The sequence below is a fragment of the Panulirus ornatus genome, chromosome 5 (assembly GCF_036320965.1).
Source record: "Panulirus ornatus isolate Po-2019 chromosome 5, ASM3632096v1, whole genome shotgun sequence".
In the NCBI taxonomy this organism is placed as follows: domain Eukaryota; kingdom Metazoa; phylum Arthropoda; class Malacostraca; order Decapoda; family Palinuridae; genus Panulirus; species Panulirus ornatus.
The window spans coordinates 5,653,262-5,676,097 of record NC_092228.1 but is presented as its reverse complement, the minus strand read 5'-3'; the positions used below and the strand labels follow the sequence as shown (position 1 = coordinate 5,676,097).

The 22,836-nt window shown below is 45.2% G+C and overlaps 1 protein-coding gene across 12 annotated transcripts in view; it reads right to left on the bottom strand.

Moving 5' to 3' along the window:
• Positions 1-22,836, bottom strand: part of Eip74EF (Ecdysone-induced protein E74) — a 630,411-nt gene that overhangs the window by 220,721 nt on the left and 386,854 nt on the right. Inside the window, exon 1 of one of the 12 annotated variants that reach the window (XM_071660177.1) lies at positions 8,730-8,859. The exons of the other annotated variants lie outside the window; for them this stretch is intronic. The gene's annotated coding sequence lies outside the window, so the exon portion shown is untranslated. Of the gene's footprint in view, positions 1-8,729; positions 8,860-22,836 lie in introns of those variants that run through there. 12 annotated transcript variants of the gene reach the window in all.

Sequence of the window (22,836 nt, the reverse complement as noted above, 5' to 3'; positions counted from 1 at the left end):
CGACATTCGTATTGTAGGACCTTATCTCCTGACCACGGCCGTAGGACTCCTGAGCACAACGGTAAAACCCCTGAACACAACGGAAGTGACCTTTGTGGCCTCGGTCAATCGCTAGGCCATCATCATCATACACAAAAGGCGGTGGTACCAAACTGTCATGCTTACGGGCTGCAGGGGTCGTGCCCGAGGGCCGTGCCGCGCCGTCGTGCCCCTGGGGCTAGGCTGAGTTAGTATACAAGCCCTGTGCGCAACCGTGGGGCGAGCGTGCCATGCCCGCCTGAGAGTCACCAGTCATATAACATTAAACCCTCTCCTGCTGCCGCTTCATACGCTGACCTTCCGTTCTGGAAACCGGAAGTAGAAGAGTCTCTTCCCTTTAAGCCGCGCCTGGGATCATCAAACTCCCGCCTTGACACGAGTAGACACACCTCTCTCTACCTTTCAAGCCTAGCGACTGGGGCCCCAGCCCTTAGCAACCCGTCTCCCTCACCCTACAACTACCAACTAGGCACGGTAGACCTAGACAAGAGGCAACACGCCGAAGCTGCCAAGGGCTGTTGTTTCTATCCGCTTTATGGTTGCGTGTGGACCTTCCGGGCTCGCGTCGGCAGGTCACCTTTAAGCCGTCGCCACTCGCCAGAATCTGACTGCACCGCTCGTAAGTTGCCCGCAGCCTGTAAATCTGTTATTAACTAACGTCCGGTACTCACAAGCAGGGTGTCTTCCCTCACCCAGGTTACCTCGCTGGTAACCGTGGAAGCTGTGGTTGTCGTTGGGGCGGCAGTGTGACATGCCGCCGAGAATAAACGTGCGTGTCAAAATTCCTCGTCCAGCAGCAACGCTCAAACCGCGCAGCAGTTCGGATTCAGAAACTTCAGTGGAGCAAGGATGATAGGCTGTTCCTCCACCCCACTGGGACTGGTCGATAAATAGGTATCTAGCAATAACGTGGGAATATATATATATATATATATATATATATATATATATATATATATATATATATATATATATATATATATATATATTACATAAAAGTTTTCTGATTACTCCTGCGAGCGTCGCCTGCACCATCTAGCGGCCAAAATTAACATTCGGTTCAAAATGTCGGATGAAAAACCTTGAAAGCGAACACCACTGTCAGTAAAGTGGACATTTCAACTCTGAATGCTTAACGAAATTTTAATCTTGGACTCTCTCTCTCTCTCTCTCTCTCTCTCTCTCTCTCTCTCTCTCTCTCTCTCTCTCTCTCTCTCTCTCTCTCTCTCAAGCAAAATTAGTTCGAATTTTTTTTCAACTTCTGCGTCGGTTGGCTGGCTATCTGGGCTTCAGGCCTATCGACAGCTAAGATCATTAAAGCCACCAACGTCAAGTCACGATCACCAATCAAAAGATCTTGTACACCTTCTCTAAGGTTTTTTTCGAGATCATTCCAAGACCATACACGGTCTTAAAGCCCTTCTTGCTCATGATGGTCGGTTGGTTATCTCTGCTTTAGGCCTGTTGATTAGCAGGGGGAACTGAGGCCGCCGCCAAACTTATGTCACAACTGACAGTGGAAATATCCTTAACACCTCCTTTATGTGTTCGGCAAAATTAAAAAAATTCTGAACACCTTCTTCTTAAAGTCTTCGGTACAATTAAATGACTCTATATATCTTCCAAAAATTATATGAATTCCTTCTGGATCTTCCAAAATGCATCTGTGTTTATTTAGATAATATTTTACCACCTTTGTTTGAAACATTACCGACGCCTCTGTCTATAACTTGAGACAGAGGGCTCGGTACACCCGTCTGTCTGTGCACTCAACGTCTGTCAAGCGCTTGTGATGGTCACGCCTACGCCGGTAAATAACGGACGATACCGAAAACTGGATCAAACTTGCTTCCCATCAAGCTTGACTCGGGACTCTTGGCTCCGCGATTGTACACAAGCTTCATTATGACCGACAAGGAAGGGGAGAATATTGGTGCAGTGTGCACCAGCGGCAGAAGACGCAACAAAACACCCATATACGAATATCTCTTACTTTTTTCTTGTTTTACGAATGCCTCGCGAGACAGCCTCGGAGGCGTACGAAGCAATAATCATCCCTCGCTTCGTCGTCCATCAGGCTAATTATTCTTATCGTTATGACGACGACTCATCATAGCTGTAATTACTAATTAATAGTGACGCAAGTCACGCATAATACAGCCACTATCAACTTCAGATCTGAAAATGTATGTACAGTATCGGGAATTTAGTCTCGCAGGTCGTAAGAAGATAATTACGGAAGATCGCAATGTATATATATATATATATATATATATATATATATATATATATATATATATATATATATATATATATATATATATATGAATCTATTTCTTTAGAGACGAACAGGAAGCAGCTATGTAAGTGGAACCTGCAGACCAGGAACTTGAAGAAAATGGGGTTCGGGTAGTTACTCTAACCTGCGCAAAGATGTGACTCCCAGAACAAGACGGGGGAAATGAATGACGGGAGACGGAATGTAGATTGTGGGAAGGAATTACGAACACGGGTACGGGACTGAGAATACATGGGACGGAACCGAGAATACATGATGGGACGAAGAACATGGGACGGAAATATGACACACGGGTCGGAAGGGAGGATAAGGAAGAGAACGGAGAACACACCGCGATCAATAAAACCGAAATTTCTGACTGTTTTTCATCGTGGGTGATGTTAATGAAATTTAGTTTATGTTGTAAGACGAAAAAAAAAAAATATTCTTACCATTTCGTCCACTGAACTTAACTGGGCTATTGGGGTGAGGTAACTGAAAAGGAAAACATGAACGCCGCTTTCATGTAAATAACTATCGGAACTTATTTCCTGTGTGCTGTTCTTACTATGAGGCTGAAAGGTTAGGACTGGTGTCATACGACTCTGTTGTTAACGGTAGTTCTGTAGCAGAAATTACAGCAGTACTACTACTACTACTAGTAGTAGTAGTAGTAGTAGTATTTGTAGTGGTTGTGAATCTTGTATCATCATCAGCAGCGGTGCCATGAGTGGATATGAGCAATTATATCAAGTCAGCAAAGAAAATACCGGCAATATTTACCTTACTGGACACCAGCAGCAACCATGTACATCCTTAACCAATATTACCAATGATATCACCAGTTTCTGTGTGTGTGTGTGTGTGTGTGTCTGTGTCTGTGTCTGTGTGTGTGTGTGTATGTGTGTGTGTGTGTGTGTGTGTGTGGACATAGGAGTAAATATGTGGTCCATATACACAAACTTAAGAAAAAGTGCAACAGGTGTAAAAATTTCTTCCCGTACCGCACAAACAGCAAACACACACACACACACACACACACACACACACACACACACACAAAATGTTTCCCACAGCAACACAGGTATCGCTAGCTGGTCCCACGAACGTCGCTAGCCTGTCCTTCTATGCACACTATCAGTCGTCCCAACTATATCCCAGCCGCAACAAAATGTCGCCAGCCCTCCCACAACACCACCAGTTGTCCCAAAATTGTCACCAGCCACACCAGAGATATCGCCAGCCACACCACAGCGTCGCAATCCATTCCAAAATGTCGCCAACCGATCTACAATGTCACCAGCAGCTCCAAAATGTCGCCATTCCCCCCAAAATGTCGTTAGGTGCACCACAACGTCGCCACATTGCCTAGTACGGAGTTTGTGTGTTGTGTGTGTGTGTGTGTGTGTGTGTGTGTGTGTGTGTGTGTGTGTGTGTGTGTGTGTGTGTGTTTGGGGGAGCGGGTTTTAAAGCGGAGGAGCGGAAGGGGAGGATCCTAATTATTGAATTTCCTTACGAAACCTCAGCCAGACACGAAGTTCCATGTCGCCTAACCTTTACCCACAGCAACACACACAGATTACACCAGTAACACGCGTCTGCCGGATGCAACACATCTGTCCATGCCCATTCTCCAACAGCAACATGTCTCTTACATCCACGACAGACCTTTCAGAAGAGCAAGCCACCTCTCCCAACTGCAACACACACCTGCTAAGTACAACAGCACAACTCTCACAAATGTCAACACACTTCTCATAGTCATTTATCTATAATACAGCGACAACACTCCAGTTCCCTTCCCTTTTATAAAGACTTTTTCAACACGGCTCATCATGTACTATTCATTCCTCACTGTCAAGAGCTCCCAGTCTCCAGTGTCGTGTCCACCATGTGTACTAGCAAGAACCCCGTGTCCACTACTACGACGAAGGTCGTGTCCATTAACCTACGTCGCAGCAACAACCCTAGCGTCCACTGCCCAGGATCGCAACAAGAGGTCGTTAATACCACTACATCCCCCCCCCCCCCCCCGTCGTATCTATAACCCATGATGACAGCTTTATACGGAGTTCAAAAATAACCGGTATGTTCAAGGAAGAACATCGCTGCTCCCCTGTCTTTAACTTAACCTTTCCCTCTATAACTAACTGCGTGACTTGTGATTAACTTTCCGAGACGTTAACCGCCACTTATGACCATTATCACGACCATGAACTACTGTCAAACACATGGCAAATAAAAGACCGTCGTGACCGCCATGAGATGAAAGGAACGAGTCTAACAGCACTCTCCATTATTTTCAAATTTTTAATTCTATAAACACATCTACAATAAACACCACTTCCAAAGATTTAAAACAAGTGATTCGTACAACTTCTTGATCACATTCTGCTCCTCACAGACACGACAGGTATGCACGAGCCTTTGGCCGGGAAGAAGAACGATGCAATTTATATTACGTCATTCGGTAACTGTCAGTCAGACGTTCCCTCAACTGATGCCTCGTAGGGTGGCCGGCCGCGCACAGGTGGTGGACATACCTAGGATATAGCTGTATCATATATATATATATATATATATATATATATATATATATATATATATATATATATATATATATATATATACCTTCTCGGTCTTTTCCCCCCCACCATTTTCAGACTTTTCTCACATTATCCTCAGACTGGAAGTCATATTTCCTATTTTCAAGCATAAAGGTAATTTCTTATCTTCCGCCGTGCGTACCCTCATTTTCTTTCCATCAGTCTACTTTATCTCTTAACTAATCTATTCACTTCTTTTATTCGCAACGGCCTTGTTTCCAGTATATTACATTTTTTTTCTCTGTTCATTCCCCCACTGTGGACTGTCTATTTTCTTCCTATTCTTACTTTTTTCCTCTTTCTGTTATCGTCTTCTCTTCCATACAATCTCTTCTTCATCCTCTGTCTACGGTATTTTTTACCTCCTCCCGCCATTAAGTCTTGTCTCAATAGTAAAAAAAAAAAAATATATATATATATAATAGTTACAGCAATTTCTTCCCATTTTCCGTCATTTCCCTCCTCCCCTCCCAACCGGTGCCACCCCCCCTCCCCCCCTGGGCAGCTTCCACTCCATCACTCCTTTTCCCGTCTTATTACTTCGGTGCGCCGCAGAACTGGCGTCTCTTGTCGTGCATCAGGTCGCTGGGAGTTCTGTATCACAAGAGGCAAGTTAGGGATTTCTGTTTTTAACGATCGGCTGCAGGTCAGCAGCCGATAAATCTACCAACACACATGCACGTACGAAGACGCTGAGGAAATCCAGATTTTTCCAGAAATTCCCCTCGGGACCTACGTTGCGACGGTAAGTGGTTGTAACTAGATGTTTCCAGTTCCACGCTTGCCCTCCCAGCCAGCCAACCCCGACCTACTTTGGCCTTAACATCAGGTTTCTTACAACTGCGACTTCTGTGTTTTCTGTGCAAGGCAGACTGGTGAGTACGTTTTGCTATATAACGCCATACTTCTAAAGTTAGTTTTCTAAGTAAAGTTCTCTAAGTAAGGGACCCCCTTTTGAACACCATACTTCTAAAGTTGGTTCTCTAAGAGACCTCCTTTGTTCTCAATTTTTCTAACGTGGTTGGTAGGCTAGTCTTGGTTTAAACAATGACGGTAAGGGTCATTAAGGCCGTCAACGTTATATTATAACCTCAACCTTAAATCATAACCACAATAAAAAAAAAAGTTCAGTATAATTCCAAAACCCTGCACGCCCTCAACTATGGCTTTCCTCAGTGGTGAAAACCTCTGAGGTGATTTTTCGACGCTACAAACCTCTTTGAATTCATTCTCCAACTGTTGCAGACCCTTCAGATCACTTTCCTAAACACTCCAGTTCCTTAAAGTGTAAACACACAGACAAAGGGATAGCCTTATCTACCAAGGAGGGGGTCTCAAAGGAGAGATCATCTGCGTCGTCTTCGTTCAGTCCCGTCACACACAGCCGACCAGGGCGCGCGCTCACTCTGAGGCAAGACAGCCGCGCAACGCATGGCGCATAAGGTTAACACCGTCTCATTTCGTTTCGTAGGAACAGGTAGAAACTCGTGGGTAAACAAACGGTTTGACTTCGAATGAGACACAGTTTTTCATTTGCAATAGGGCTATCAACATAAAGCATTTATCAGTTACAGTAGTTGAAGGCAGCACCATACATACGTTTATGGAACTGTTTGATAAATACATCGCTTCGAGCCCCATGACTAACTGCGCCTGTTTTATTATCTGTCAAGGTTATGGGTATTTCTCTTTTGAAATCATCTGTATGCCTTTCAACTATAACTTCACCATTCCTTAAGTTTCTGATCTCTTCCACCATCACAAACTCCAAAGGACCCAATACTTTTTGTCCCTACTTCAATTCCTTTGTATACGTCGTCTAAAAACTGTCTTATACGCTTATCAACTTGAAAAATATCAGTTTACGAATCCTGGACCGACACCATAGATTATCGGCACACGTGCCACATGAAATCTGCACCGGTGACAATTATCGAAATTCACGAAGTGGGCAATTGTTGTTCGTATACACTCAAAACTCTCACTCCGATTGATCACGGAAACTAAAAAGTTTTTTATAACAAAAGTAAATCAAGTACGGTATTATATATACTCTTTTTGTTCTTTTAAAATCCAACTCGAGTGATATAGACAAAAATATTAATCATACAGTAAATATTCAGTAGATTCTTCAAAAATGTTGAAAAATATCGACTAATTCATATTATTCGTGAGTTTTAACGTGAATGATATCTGTATTGTGACGGTCAAACTTGAGGTATTTTATCAACTTTACACACAGCACTCGCGATGGCAAAACATCCAGGATCTCTCTATCTAAATAAAAAAAAAGAAAAAAAAAACTATCCCAAATAAATCCTGCTCCGAATTGTAGGAAATCAATTATCGTACTTTGGCAGACCCTGCTAGAAAGGTGGCGCCATACAACTCGCCTCTGTTCATAAATATATCGTAACCAGGTTTTACTTATGACCTACTTTCACGGCTGTAGACGTCATTTCTACATCTGTAATCTCCCTCACAGCTTCATTACGTAGTCTTACAAATGGCTGTATTACTGACTGAAACTTTGCACGGCGTCGAGGCTTCAGAGCCCACCGAGAATTCCCAAGACACTACGAACGAATCGTACCATTCACAGACATCGCTTCACTTGACATTTCGATATTCTCACCTTAAATTGTGAGTCAATAATCTATGAAGATGTTTGACACCACTGATCATCCACCACACCGAGATCAACAGAGTGATGAGAACGAGCTATGAAAGGTGGCCACGAATCGACCATGAGGCCATTTTCCCACCCCAGAGTAGATTATTTCCGCTGTAGTTACACATGAAAAGAGAGAAAAAAAGAAAAGACAGAGAAACAATAAAACAAAATATATAGAAAAAAAAATACCGCTACCAATAATGGCGATAATCGCCAATTCTCGTCTTGGCGAGATAGCGCCAGGAACGGGCGAAGAAATGGCCTTATGCCGCTCACATCCACACCTCTCCCAAGAGCAGTCACGTATAATAACGGCACGGGCTGCATGTATAGTGAAGAATGTAAGCGTGGTCTCGGAATAATCTTCAACACCTGAAGAAACCGGCTGGTGGATATAGCCGCTGTAATGACACTGGCGGGCGATATGGGCCAACAGCCCAGACGACCAACCACTCTATGGGATAAAGTGCTTGCCACACAACAGCTCTAGAGACACGAAGATTGGCCCAAAGGACGAAATAAACACCACATGGCTAGACCCTCTTCCTATGAAGCTACTACGGACTTCAAGTGCGTCCGGAGTTATAGCTACGCGGTTCATAAATTCATTCTACAGCCTACCTGTCCCAGAACATAACTAAGGCACTCCGTGCTGAACTACAGCACTTGCTACGTGGGCCCGATACTCGCTACGTAGCCCCTCAGGACCTGCTAAGTAGCCCCACCACTTGGTATGCGGTCCTAGTACTCGCTACGTAGCCCCTGGCCCTTGCTATGAAGCCACAACACTTGTTCTTCAGCCAATGATGCTTGCTATGCAGCCCAAGCACTTGCTATATGTGGACTCTGCTACACAGACAGACTTTTCATACGGCTCAACACTCCGCTGCATTTTACGTATTCAAAGCACTTTCAACGTAGCTATAAGATTCGGAGTACAGCAACTCCGTCTGCTATGTTGTGAACACATGGACTACAGCCTACGCACTTATATATATATATATATATATATATATATATATATATATATATATATATATATATATATATATATATATATATATATATAAACTAGCGGTCCATGTAACTTTCCACTAAGGCAGAACACATGGTATATAGAGGGAGCACTTACTGTGTGTATTGTAGGCGTTTTCTGTTTATCTATAACACTTGTTGTGCAGCCAGGGAAGCTTATATCAAGCTGACGAAACACTTTCCAAACTGGTAAGGCTCTTCAGCAGAACACTTTGTGGGAGGTATACTTACAGCTGAGCCAGAATACCTGTTATGCACACAAACCAACTAACACGTAACCGTGGTATGTGTCTTATAACCACAACACTGAAAATTATGGCGTCACTTGTTATCTAGACCAATCACGTATTGTGCATTAAGAACACCTGCAGCGAGAACGACGTATTTTGTTATGGGAGCACATCTGTAAATGTGGCTATAACATCCGGTGTATAGGGCCGAAGCACAAACTATGTAACCAGAACACTTGATCGGAACACTTACACTCGCTACACCATCACGGCACTTGGTACATAACCCTCAAACACTTGCCAAGTCGTCGTCAAAACTATCGTACATCGCTCCTCCAACACTTGCTACGTACTACACTGTGCACTTGTAAAGTACCTGGAGCACTTGTTATGTCACTGAATCACGTATTATATGGGAAGCTCCCAGGGGGTCCGCCACACCAGAGGGCGAGACGCAGCGGCTGGCTCGAGGAAGAACGCCATAGGCAAACAAGTTTCTCGCCGTCACACAGACGCTGGCGATAAAATTCACGCCAGTCCGTTCAAAACGTCCAAACTTTTTTCAAAATGCTTAAGAACAGATTTCCGACAGAAAACAGACACATTACACTGTATTACACGAGATATATATATATATATATATTTCCAAAAGCACAAAAAGACGTTAACTAGATCACAATAAATCATACACAGTATTGTATTTTAGATGTATGTTCCTCCACAGAATCGGTTCCAGTCGGTTATTCACTGATAAGGATTCCGCTGCACTTTCTCCACTAGAGACGAACTGTTGACACTGGCCAGCCGAGAGGCTGGAATAGTGTGACTGGCGTTAGAGAGGGAGAGGGAGAGAGAGAGAGAGGCTGAGAGAGAGAGAGAGAGAGAGAGAGAGAGAGAGAGAGAGAGAGAGAGAGAGAGAGAGAGAGAGAGAGAGAGAGAGAGAGAGAGAGAGGAAGCGGTGTGGCCCGAGCGAACGTTGTAAGGTTAGTGCGCGAGACGCTCATCTAACCTGGCGAGCTATACCATCGCCACCCGCTTGCCTCAGGTGAACCCCCCACACTGGCACTGAGTATTTTCCCCTCGTCACACAGACACACACACACACACGCGCGCCTCACCTGTTCCACCTGGAGACTCCAGCACCCCTCTGCCGAGTCAATTCCGAGTGTCTGTGGGGCGTGTGTATTAATCCTGAGAGGCCCTCTGGGGGATGATGGTGGTGGCGATGAGTGTTGGTGGTGTCGGGAGGGGAGGGAGAGAGAGAGAGAGGGAGAGAGAGAGAGAGGGAGGGCGGCGTGTGAGGTCTTTCCCGCGGCCGGAGCAACACTCGCATGTAGAGATGTCAGCCTTGATCCTGTTAGCCCCCAAGTGGATTACCTAGCAGAGCGCGATCGATCGATCCCTCTAAGTATATACCCTCAGGGTATACCAAGAGAGGAGGAGGAGGAGGGGGGGGGAGGTGGAGATGGAGGGGGTATATATCACACTGTGTATGGCTATACGCAAAGGGGGGGGGGGGGGTGGCCGGGTTTACTGCGCTCGGGTAGGTAGCGCGTCCACGCCAGGCCGGCCCGACCAAGTATATGACCTAGTTGATTCAAAGCTGGCCGCTCCCTGGCACACACACACACACACACACACACACACACACACACACACGCTCACACCGCCGCTCCCAGACGCACACACACATACACACACGCACGCATGCACACACGCCGCCGCACACACGTGACTCGGAAACGTGACGGGAGAGGCCGGTCAGGCCGCCACACGTGCACGGCCTTCCCTCCTCCTACCTCTAACCTCTCCCCTTCTCTCTCTCTCTCTCTCTCTCTCTCTCTCTCTCTCTCTCTCTCTCTCTCTCTCTCTCTCTCTCTCTCTCTCATAACATTAGCTGTGGTTTTTACCATCCGACACACACCTTCTCGTCTGAAAACATTTCCCCTCTGTTAATTCTCTCATCGTGACCATATCAATTTGTTCACTCTGATGAATCTTCTTGTGTCTTAACACATTCTTCCCAACGTTTATTAATGATCTGAATCACTTCGCCTCATTTCATTGTTACCAACTGTGCTGCTAGTTTACAGAGAGAGAGAGAGAGAGAGAGAGAGAGAGAGAGAGAGAGAGAGAGAGAGAGAGAGAGAGAGAGAGAGAGAGAGAGTTCAAGGCCAAGGAGGTACCTTAAAGAGAGCGAGGCAGCGGAAGACGGGAGTGAGGGGAGACTACTCTAGACCAACAAAAAACGGGGATCACTCTGGTTGTAAAAGAAATACTTACGTGGATTTCTAGAAAACAGGAAACAAAGAGAGGTGGACGGAGAAAACTATGGCAAAGGTGTTTTCCACTTGAACAGAATAATAAAAGAGAAATGCATGGTGGCGTAAGTAATAAAGGATATGATGGTAATAAAAAAAATCAGGTAAAAACGTCAAGAAATACAAGTGAAAAAAAAATCCAGAATGATGATGTAAGGATTGGTTTGAGCCTAGTATGCAAAGAACAGCAGAAAAAAAAAAAACAACACCTTCTACAGCACTGTATAAACACAGCAAACTAATCAAAGCAACAATTACCTTAATGTGCATACAGAAATGTCACACCCAGGGAGGCATGCGTACCCTGCAACAGATATGGGATCATGGTATCGTAATACTACTAGTTACCTGTACAGTCAAGGATTATATAAACACACGGAGAAGGTATCGCAGAGAGCTCCTATCTACACACACGATAAGAGGTCGCACACGGACGGCAGCCAAGCACGGAGGTTGTAGCACACACACCACGACTCTGCTTCCACAAAGTATGCCACAGCAGATATCACAACAGTACTGAGGGAGTGCTGTGTGTTCTGAGGGGACAACGAGGCCAATATATCCTGGGAATAGGTCGGCCGTAAGTGGGATCTTCCTGTAACCCTCTGCTGCTGGGGCCGGAGTGGAGCACTGGGTCCCATCCACTGCTTCTCCATGCACACCGCCTGCCCACGTTCGACAATCGGTGGCGACAGCACCTCAACCCTAACCCCCCTTCTTTTACTTCACCGGTCTTCTCTCTTACTTCACTATCTCTGCTTTTTTTCCAACTCCTTCAAAAGTCCTCTTTCCCATTATCCACACAACGTGAAACCCCCTTCCCTCCTCCTTCTCTCGATTAGCCCTCCCTCCTCACAATCTTCCCCCAAGACATGTACCACTTCCCAAGTTTCCTCATCACTAACTAGCCAAATATTTGCATTACAAAGAGCCACGTTCTCCTAACCACTAATTAACCGAATATCTGCATTACAACGAGCTATGTTCTAACCACTAATCTAACCGAATATCTGCATCATATAGAGCTGTGTTCCCTTAACCACTAACCAACCACACATCTGCATCACATATAGGCATATTAAGCCATATACCTGCACCAGACAATCCATAAGCACCTCTCTAGATTCTAGATTCTAGGCTCACACGCTATATTTTCTGTGATCAAAACAGGCAGATCAAACGGTCACCAAATTCGAGATCGGTGTCAGATGGCATCATCTGAGACCTGACTGTCTAGCTAATTAGGCTACGATAACCAGATCTGCGTCCGGAAACACGGGATTACGATCCGAACGCTCGGTCGCAAATCCGGTATAATAATTCGGTATACGTTCAGGCAGCTTAGGATCCATAACGAGACAAGTGTGACATGGCGGGGTTAGCATGCTGTAACAGGTGTCTGAGGTTTGTCGCAGATGTAACGAGACGAGGGTGACATGGCGGGGTTTACATGTTGCAACAGGTGTAACACAACGGGGGTTGGTAAGTGCATAACTGGATGGGGTTGGTGCGAGAGTAACAAATGCTGAGGTTCTTAATACTGTGACTGAGGGGGTGAGGGGGGTGGATATATATATATATATATATATATATATATATATATATATATATATATATATATATATATATATATATATATATATATATATACACGTAACTGGGGTTGGCACAAATGTAACAGATGCTGGCTGGCGGGGCTGCTACAAGTGTCTCTGAGGGATGTGGTTGGTACCCAAGTACCAGATATTGGGGCTACCACAACTGTAACGGAGATCGGCGATTGTCACAAGCATAACACAACTCACAAAAAAAACATCTAGGGTTAATACCAACGTAACAGAGGGCGGGGTTGACGTAACAGTAACACAGTGTGGGCAGACAACCATGCAACAGAAAACATGGTGTACATGTACTGAAAGTGCTCTGTGTCTCGTTTGTGTAATGATTTATTTTCTTTTTTGCTTTAGTCTATCTCTCCCTTCCTCTCTCTACCCTCTCTTTTCTTCTTAATTCTTCCTCTTCACTTTTCTCTTCACACCCTCCCGCCACCATCCTTCCCCCTTCCCTTCCTCTTGCCAATCAATCTCCCCCCCCCCCCACCCCAAACCATCTCTCACTTCCTCTTCCTACAACCCCACCGCCCATCCCCACTTTACTTCTCACTTCCCTGTCCCACACACGGGACAAAAAAACCAAGTAATCCCCTCGATGAACCTCACCCGGCCTGTCTCATTACGAGATGTTCGCGCCCGTAATGAAAGATCCCAGAGGGACACACAAGGAAACACACCTGACTACTTTTCCGGATTGAGAGAGAGAGAGAGAGAGAGAGAGAGAGAGAGAGAGAGAGAGAGAGAGAGAGAGAGAGAGAGAGAGAGAGAGAGAGAGAGAGAGAGAGAGAGAGAGAGAGGGGGGGGGGGACACCTCTAAGTCAATGAGTGCATTAATCACGTGAGGTCGAAAGACTGGAGTAGCTGAAAGGTCAAAGGTTAAGTTTGTTATGTTATATTTTTGGGAAGTTGTGTGTGTGTGTGTGTGTGTGTGTGTTACAGGAAGAGTCTTACACTCTCGTTGCCCCGTCTCTTTAATCCTACGTAAACACACACACACACACACACACACACACACACACACACACACACACACACACACACACACACACACACACACTGGCCTATTCCAGGTACCCGCTTAACGACTTGTCCTGAGGGGAGGATGAACAAGTGGGCTGGGTGTGGGCTCCCTCGCCCAGGATTTGAACCCATGCAGGTCCGACCAGGGCGGCTCCGTGCTGATTTATGGTCAGCAACGCAGACCACTACGATACGGTGGGCCGTGTGTAATTACCAATTTTGTAATGTACGGGGAGAGAATTCTACACACACACACACCATCTCATGAACATTATGTTCCATCATACAACTTTCCTAATTTTTGCATTCTGACTTATCATAAATTGTTATGTCTTCGGGACTTTTATATTCCATTTACGCAACACTTTTTCTATCATAAACGCACTTTCTTCACATATTTCAAGTTTCTTGCTTAAGTTCATGTTATATGTGCTCCGTCGTTCTATCCACACGTCTCTATATAGCAACTGTTCACCGTATGCGTCATCCATGTGTTCTAAAAACTTAAACTGGGTGATCAAGGCACCCCTCACCCTTCTGTCTTCCAAGTGGGCAACTCTAAGGTCTCTCTCTCTCTCTCTCTCTCTCTCTCTCTCTCTCTCTCTCTCTCTCTCTCTCTCTCTCTCTCTCTCTCTCTAGCTTCCCCTGTAACTCAGCTCTTTTAAATCCGGTACCATCCCTGCCCTTCTCTGGACCAAATCTAGTTTTGGTCTTATTAACGATTTAAACAGCTTGATGAATATTTCCTTAACCATGAGCTTGAATCAGTTATAGTATTCTCCAGCAGACACCTGGCCTCCTCCCACTGTTCTCCCAATCTGGGACGCTGGCGACGGGTTTGGGGAGACGGGAAAATTTGTAAGACGCTGTGCGATGAATATATAGGAAGGGCTATGCGTACGGGAGACAGGCTAGGAAGACTAGACGAAGGTCTAATCAAAGCAGAAATAGAGGAGAGAGAAAAGCTGCCAAAGAGAGCGCCTCACTGGTTTAAGGGTTGGCTATAGGTGATCAAGTTGGAAGAAAAGAAAAGGCTGAATTAAACGAGACTATATAAATGCTTTTGGTTAAGGACCAGAAAGATCTGTAAGTATATTAAAAAAATGGTCAGATTAGGACACACACTTTTTTATGGATTGCCTGTCCTTACGAAGAACAGCCTTGAAGGTAATTCCGAAATGAAATGAAAGCAGAGAGGGATTTAGGTGAAGGGAAAGTTTTATGACCTGATGCAACAGGTATCATGAGCAGGAGTGATCAAGCCATGAATCGGGTGGCACAGATACGAAGGGACGTAGGACTCCGTCCAAGGTAACCTGCGCTACACGGTCAGCACAGCTGGAGGCACTCCGCCCAGCGAAGCAGTACCCGCGTCCCTTGGAAAGGCGGTACATACAATCGGAGAGTCAATAAAGAAGTTGCTTAGGGGTGACTGCTAGATTTTCCCGCATCACGAGAGAGATATATGGATGGACGTTCCTAACTGGAAGTGACAGGAATATGATTGTGGTCGGAGGACCCAGATGAAGGGTGTAGAAATAGTATCTGTCTTGTGGGAGGACAGCTCAGAAAAGAAAAGGGGGTCATCTGTGGTGAAGGAATGGTAAGGGTAAAGGGGAAGGGGGAGGAGCTCGCGTTGGGAGGTTTAACTATCTGTTCCACATCGTTAAGGAAGGAAACCTAAGAGGGCCTTGGCTCCTCCTGGATCATCCTTTGTTCGGAATTACCAATCCTTGCGGCGAACAACGAGATATTCTACAAACAGGAGTACAGCGTGTTGATGTTAGGCGAGCAACGATTCGCAGCTGAGGTGTCAACCTGTCGGAGAGTTTGTACAGATGGAAGAATTGAGAAAGAAATGCACCAAACCGAAATGCCAAGTTGAGAAATGTTGAGCCACACGACAAAGTTTGGGAAAGACAAGTTCCGTGAGGCACGGAATATAAGTTTTCGAAAAGCATTGAGAAAAAAAAAGTAGGTCACTGAGCGAAAACGATGGGAGGGATCATAGTTGATGACCTGATAGAACAAAGAAGCAGCGTTGTACGGATGGGCAAACAAAAAACTTGAAAACTCAACCGTAGTTCTGGAGTAATATACGCTGCGAGCAGCGCGCTGGATATTTCCCCACTCATGTACTTCAATGTGACTCTAATACTCGCCAGCGGACAGTTCCACGTTGAAGCTCTGGCAACGGTTCAGGTACATACCATCCTGGTTCTCAAGCCCTTCTCATCCACAGGTTCCTACAACTTTCTTTCTCGTGAGGTTAATCATTCACACTGAGGCCTATAGTGTGTCTTCCATCTGTCAAAACACTGTTGAGCTGGTCAATCGGTTCCTCGCGTGCCTTTCTCTCCTCGAGACACCATCCTCTCCAACTCTTCGCTCTGAATTCCGTATCCCGATTAGCTTGCTCTTTAATCGACAGTGTCGTACCCCAAGTGGGCGTGTATTTTGACATGACCAAAGGAAAAAAAAAATGTTGTCCTTAAGAAAAGTCTGCGTCTCAAGAAATGTTCATTGTAATATGAAATAATCTGAAACTAAAGACATTAAAAGAAATACATTTCATGACTGAAAAGGTTTTTCCTGCGAGACAATTATCAACACTCCATTTTCTTAAGTCTACGAAACAATTGCTCTCTCTCTCTCTCTCTCTCTCTCTCTCTCTCTCTCTCTCTCTCTCTCTCTCTCTCTCTCTCTCTCTCTCTCTAACGCTTTATTTTCTCAAGTCTGCAAAACAATTACTCCCTCATTTTCTTTAAGAATTAATGCTTCAGCTGCACTTAATCATTCAAAAATTCTCCCGGGATGATCCAAACACGAAAACATCTTTAAGTTATCAACACCGACCCACAAGTCGCACGTCGTAAAGCACGGCGACCCACAGTGACTGGTTAAGTCGCTGGATTATTTCCTAATTATTTCCAAACCCCGTGACGCGCAAGTGTCGAGACATGACGTAAAGCTACTTATGGGAGGAATACCGTAGTGTAAGTGAACTGGCAAAATGTGACTCATTTCGGCTGTCAGAAGCGCTTGAAAGAATGCGTCACAACGTCGTGGCAGGTCGCTGCTGTGTTGGGGAGGCCTACTTCCACACCCAGCATCGTGTGAGATCGATTCTGTGTTAGGAAGCCTGCATCACAGCATCGTGTGAGACTGATGCATGGTATCGTTATCACACAGACCTCCAACTGCATTGGAACTTTACAACTTGCAACGCATCAATCAAAACTCTTTCTGCAAAACTTTACTCGCCAAACATACGATTACTCAAAGTCTCAGAACTTCAGCTTCGATATACCTACGTTCGCTCAAAGCTTTATTTCATATTTTTCCCCTTCAAAATGTTCGTTTCCCCCCCAAAAAAAAGAAAGAAGAAACGTAATAATAAAATGGGAAATCGTTCTATAACATTAATCTTCGATCCAAGTTCCTCCTCCTCCTCCTCCTCCTCCTCCACGACGCGGCTGGAGATGATTATGGTGACGGTGACGACGATGGCGGTGGCGGCCTTGAGCGTCACCCAGATACCGGCTGCCGTCTTCTCCTCCTCCTCCTCTCTCTCTCTCTCTGCTTGACAGTATGCAAATTATGACGGCTGGAGTGGCGTGAGGCAGGCACCGGTGCGCGCGTGGGCCACGCCTGAGGCGTCGCCAGCACAGGGATCTCACACGCGGCCATCCACGTGAAGGGTTAATCTCCGTGGTCACCCCCTCCACCACAGCCTCCCGCCCTTGCATCACGGCCTCGTGGCAGATCGCTGCTGTGCTGGGGAGGCCTACACCACAGCATCGCGTGAGATCGATGCTGTGTTAGGAAGCCTGCAACACAGCATCGCGTTAGACTGATGCTGTGTTAGGACACTGCATCACAGCATCGTCTCAGATCGTCGTTGCTGTGTTGGGAGCCCTGCATCACATCATATGAGATCGCTGCTGTGTTGGAAATCTGCATCAGGGCATCATATCACATCCTCGCTACGTCTTTTTTTTTTAAAGTCTATGACGCAACATTACGACAGATCCTTGTTACGATGTAAGTCTTCATCACAACAGATCCTCGCTATGTTGTTTTGGATGAAAAGAAAAAAAAAACATTCTATGTTGTCAGCCTGGCCACACAATTTTCAAGAACCTCGCTACGTTGGCAGCTTACAAACCCACGTAGTTTCAGATCTACACTATATTCTTACCGACGACATGCCATACGTTCAGACCCCTCACTATTTCTAAGCCCATTCCACGAGACGGTCAACCAGCTGTGCTCACCTCGCCACAGTTCAGAACACACGTGTTACTTAAGAAAAAAAAAAAAAACTCCGTCTCACGTGTGTATGTGTACGTTCTTGGATTTAGTGGCTATCCAAAACAAAGGAAATGATTTCAGAATACGTATCATGCGATTTTTTTTTTTGTAATCAAAACAAAAGATAAGGTCCCGCGATTGACATAATACAGTCAGATGTAGCCACGTAAATTCTCTGTTATGACGCAGTTCATAATACGATTTTCGAAGGGATGCGCAAATAAAAGAGTCTATGCTAAGGAATCGACATCATTATAAAGGGGATTAACACATGCTCTTTGAAGGTAATAAGCTTACTGGTATATACAACTGCGTGTAATAACCTTAACAACTCCGAAAATAGATGCCAAGTGGGACATTTCGAGGCTCAATACATCTATATCTCTCCAGTGACATGCAAGTCTCGCGAATGTTTTACATTACGGCTAATTACAACGTGTCTTTGTTACTCTGCCAGTTTTCTCCAAAGAATTTCTATCACTATCGAGTTTCTTCGGCTGGTTGTTCGCTATTATTAGTTTCCCTTTAATGACGTTCATATATTCTTATCATCAAAGACATGTCTTGTCATCATCAATAATAGCAGATAATTACAATCGTCCTAATAAACTACACTATTTCCTTCACACATCGCTTTTTTTAAGACACGCATTTATTCTTTTTATCCACTGCGAGTTGGTCGATAACAGATAAGGGTAGTAACTTATGTGTGTCTTTTATATACTGGTTATGTAATACGTGGCTTCACTACACACACACACACACACACACACACACACACACACACACACACACACACACACACACACTCAACGGAGTCGGAAACGGATCGGTGAGCCAGTTGGGAGTAAAGTTAAAGTGGGTCATGGTGGGCGAATAGAGTCATGGTGGGTCATGGTAGGCGAGTAGAGTCATGGTGGGCTATGGTGGGCGAGTAGGGTCATGGTGGGTTATGGTGGGTCATATGGCTAACGCGCATGCTCCGTGAGCTGGTGGTTATGACCGGACAAGCCTGAGATTTCGTAAGTCGAAAACTTCTAGTCGTTTGAAAAAAAAAAATGGCTTGTTTATAACTTGTTATTTTTTCATAGGTAAATATTCACAGCCATCATACGGACAGGGACCTGCCCTGAGCACAAATGATTTTCGTACTCAGCAAAGGCCCGCAGGAGCAGCGAATCAAAATGGCACTCCAGCACATTGAATAAGTAACGCAATACCACATGACCACAGGGCGCACGGCTGACAGCGAGACAGCAGTGGAATAACTTGGTAACGCTCTGGATCACGTGGAGACCTCCGGAATATGATTATCACTTGGAGACCTTCTGAATATGGCCATCACTTGGAGACCCTCTGAATATGGTCATCACTTGGAGACCTGCATATGATCAACACTTGGAGACCTTCTGAATGTGGTCATCACTTGGAGACCTTCTGAATATGGTCATCACTTGGAGACCTTCTGAATATGATCAACACTTGGAGACCTTCTGAATATGATCAACACTTGGAGACCTTCTGAATAAGGTCATCACTTGGAGACCTTCTGAATATGATCAACACTTGGAGACCTTCTGAATATGGTCATCACTTGGAGACCTTCTGAATATGGTCATCACTTGGAGACCTTCTGAATATGATCACTTTGAATTATTCCATTTTTTGTTATATGGAAAAGTCAATTGATTTTACTTTTTTTTTTCTCAATATCTCACTCAACGTGTCGCTTCATAGAGCCTAATTACCACGGCACTTCTGAGAAGGTCACCGATTGTATTTAGGTCAGGCGCTTCTCGGGTCAACGGGTCACGACGGGCCATGAGGGTCAACAGGTAAGATGTCTTGAAGGGTCACGGCTGTTGTTGACCTGTTTCCAACTCCGCCACTCATCCACATAATGCATCCTCCACGTACACCGCTTCCACTCCACCGGCTCATCCCAACCACCTCACTCAACCACGAGACCGACCCCACCCCGTCCTTACATTCCACCAACAGAATCCTTACACCAGCACCGGCGCCGCCGCCACAAACAGCCTCAGTGAACAGCCTCAGTGAGGAGGTGGCAGCATTCACCAGATCAAACGCGATGAAACAAATCCATTCTGTCAATGGGATACTCAGCCCAGAGTTCATCAGACCCATTAAAAAAAGTTTTATAACAATGGAATTCATCACAGTTCGTAACCCCAAGAAAATGCGCACCGAGACAAAAAAAAAGTCACTAATTCAAAATAACGGTTCGTTGCTCTTTGTTTCTCTCCCACGCCGCGGGAGGCGCCACCATCGAAGCCCTGGTAATTCATATACATACATCCTACATTCCCTGAGGACGGCGCTGCTGAGCTCCGGGTGCTCGCCGGCTGCCCGAGCCTCGCACGTACGGAAATAAATTAAATTATCCAGGTCCGTCCCGTCCCCTTCCCGCGCATGACATTGACAACAACGCGCGTTCCATGTCACGTGACCCAGATCCGACGTTTATCCTGTGCTTCTACGCCACCTCAGACCACATTATTCTCATATACATTCGTCTATAGCATTGAATATGATGTTTCCAATCAGCGCATATCACGGAGAAACGTTCTATGTGTTGAAAATAATAAACAATTACAGAAACTGGCCGAGAAAACCATTGTACACGTTTTCTGTACACACGTGTAGGTTAAGCGAGGTCGTCTGAGTAAAGCCACGCTGACGTCATCAATATATCTGGTTTGACCTTGTTTTGAGAGCGTTCGAGTGGGGAAGGGGGGGGGGGGGAAGAAGAGATGAGACGATAATCCGCATAAAGAAGAGGGTGGAGGAGACCTACAACATGACTACAGCAGGACTACAGGAGAGAAAGGATGGCACGTAGTGAACACACACACAAGAGACTCCTCTGAACACCAGGGTTGGTAAACACTGATTACCCATTACAAATAGGTAGCGCCAATGCTTCCTGACAAACAGCGTCTTCGTAATGGACGGGGAGGGAGTTTTACCCTCGTGAGGGGGGGGGCCCCATTTTCTTGAGCTTTACCTACCATACAACTCATCAAAGTATGCCGTGTGTGTGTGTGTGTGTGTGTGTGTGTGTGTGTGTGTGTGTGTGTGTGATAACGTCAGACCAACATAGATCTGTCACAACCTTCACCTTGCCTGAGCGAGGCTGGACGGGTGACGTAACCTTGCTGAACCCCTTTTAACCACGGCGACACGATCGTTCAGCACGATCCGTACTGCTCTTGAACAAAGGCCAGGCCCACCACAGCCCTGCGTCGTACTGTCGTGCTAAAACCCTGTATCACCTCCTAACCGTATCGCATTATCTGTTAAACAGTTGCAAGTAATCTAATATTTTCCAACTCGTACGAATCCCCCAATTAATCACCTTCCAGCTTTGTTAACTTATTAGTTTCTTTTCCTTATCTGAAATTTTATGTTTTTTATTCAAAGTCAGCCATTCTATTTGAAACAGAACAGCTGTGGGGCGTTAGATGAAATCACACAAGAAATAATGAAAATGATGAAGCAGCACAAAGCACAGAACTGCACACAAGTACTGCGCAGCCACCTCACAATTACCCCAAGAGGAACTCCTCCTTAACGATGGACATCTTTAAATCGAAACACTTTCAGACGAGGGAACAGTTTTGGATGGGGGGGGGGGGGTAAATAACCTCCCTAAACCGCAGAAAAAAAAGAAGAGAAAAACGACAGGAAAAAAATAGATTCCCAAGACTTTGGGATATATAAGTAGGAGATTATTTTCTAGACGCCTTTTTACAGCCGATTTCAACCCATCTGAGTTAGGTCAAGGACCAAGCCATCATACCCACGGGTCGTATACTTAACGATCGCAACTCCGTGCTCAAGAGGTCAACTTAAAGACCGCTGTTTGCATTGAGACGTGTTCACTTCACCTCTTTTTTTTTTTTTTTTTAATTTGGAGGTGAGTCTGCCTGACGGAAGACGACGGCAAACGTGACGTAAACGGTATAACAATGACGGTTACCTGAGCGTGAGGGGGAAGACCAGAACGCCGCATCAACACTGTTCTTACTTCAAATGACAAAACTTTCTTTAAACGTTAAGTCCAATTATCAATAATTCGGTACAACGGGAACTGATTGAGAGTAAATTATAAGGGAACACTAAGGTAAACTGGACACGTAAGGGAAGAAGAAGAATAAGAAGAAATATGAGAGGAAAAAAAAAAACCCCAGAAAACTGGCGAAGTCGGAGGGAAGCCTAAGAACTGTGTTGGTCCGGAGTTTTCGCGCCAAGCTTGATGTAGGTTAAGAGCAGATGCCAACCGCCTCCAGCCACGCCCCGACCGGAACATTGAGGCCTTCTTCCTAATCGTCTTCTGCTGTGTGGGTTTTTTTTTTCATTATCTTTTTTTTTTTTTCATTCGACAAAATATAGATATGAAGCAATTTCTGCCGATCTTTCTTCGTGGGTAATTGGCGCCGCGTTTATTGCGTAGTGTCTTAAATCAATTTCGTCACGAATTGCGTCTTCGCATCCGGAGTTTCAAATTACTTCTAGTGTTGTTTTTGCTTGAGAGAGAGAGAGAGAGAGAGAGAGAGAGAGAGAGAGAGAGAGAGAGAGAGAGAGAGAGAGAGAGAGAGAGAGAGAGAGACTCTCAACTTACGAGATGGGGGCGACCCAGCGATGAGAACAATAAACGAAGACAAAAAAAAAAAAAACGCAAA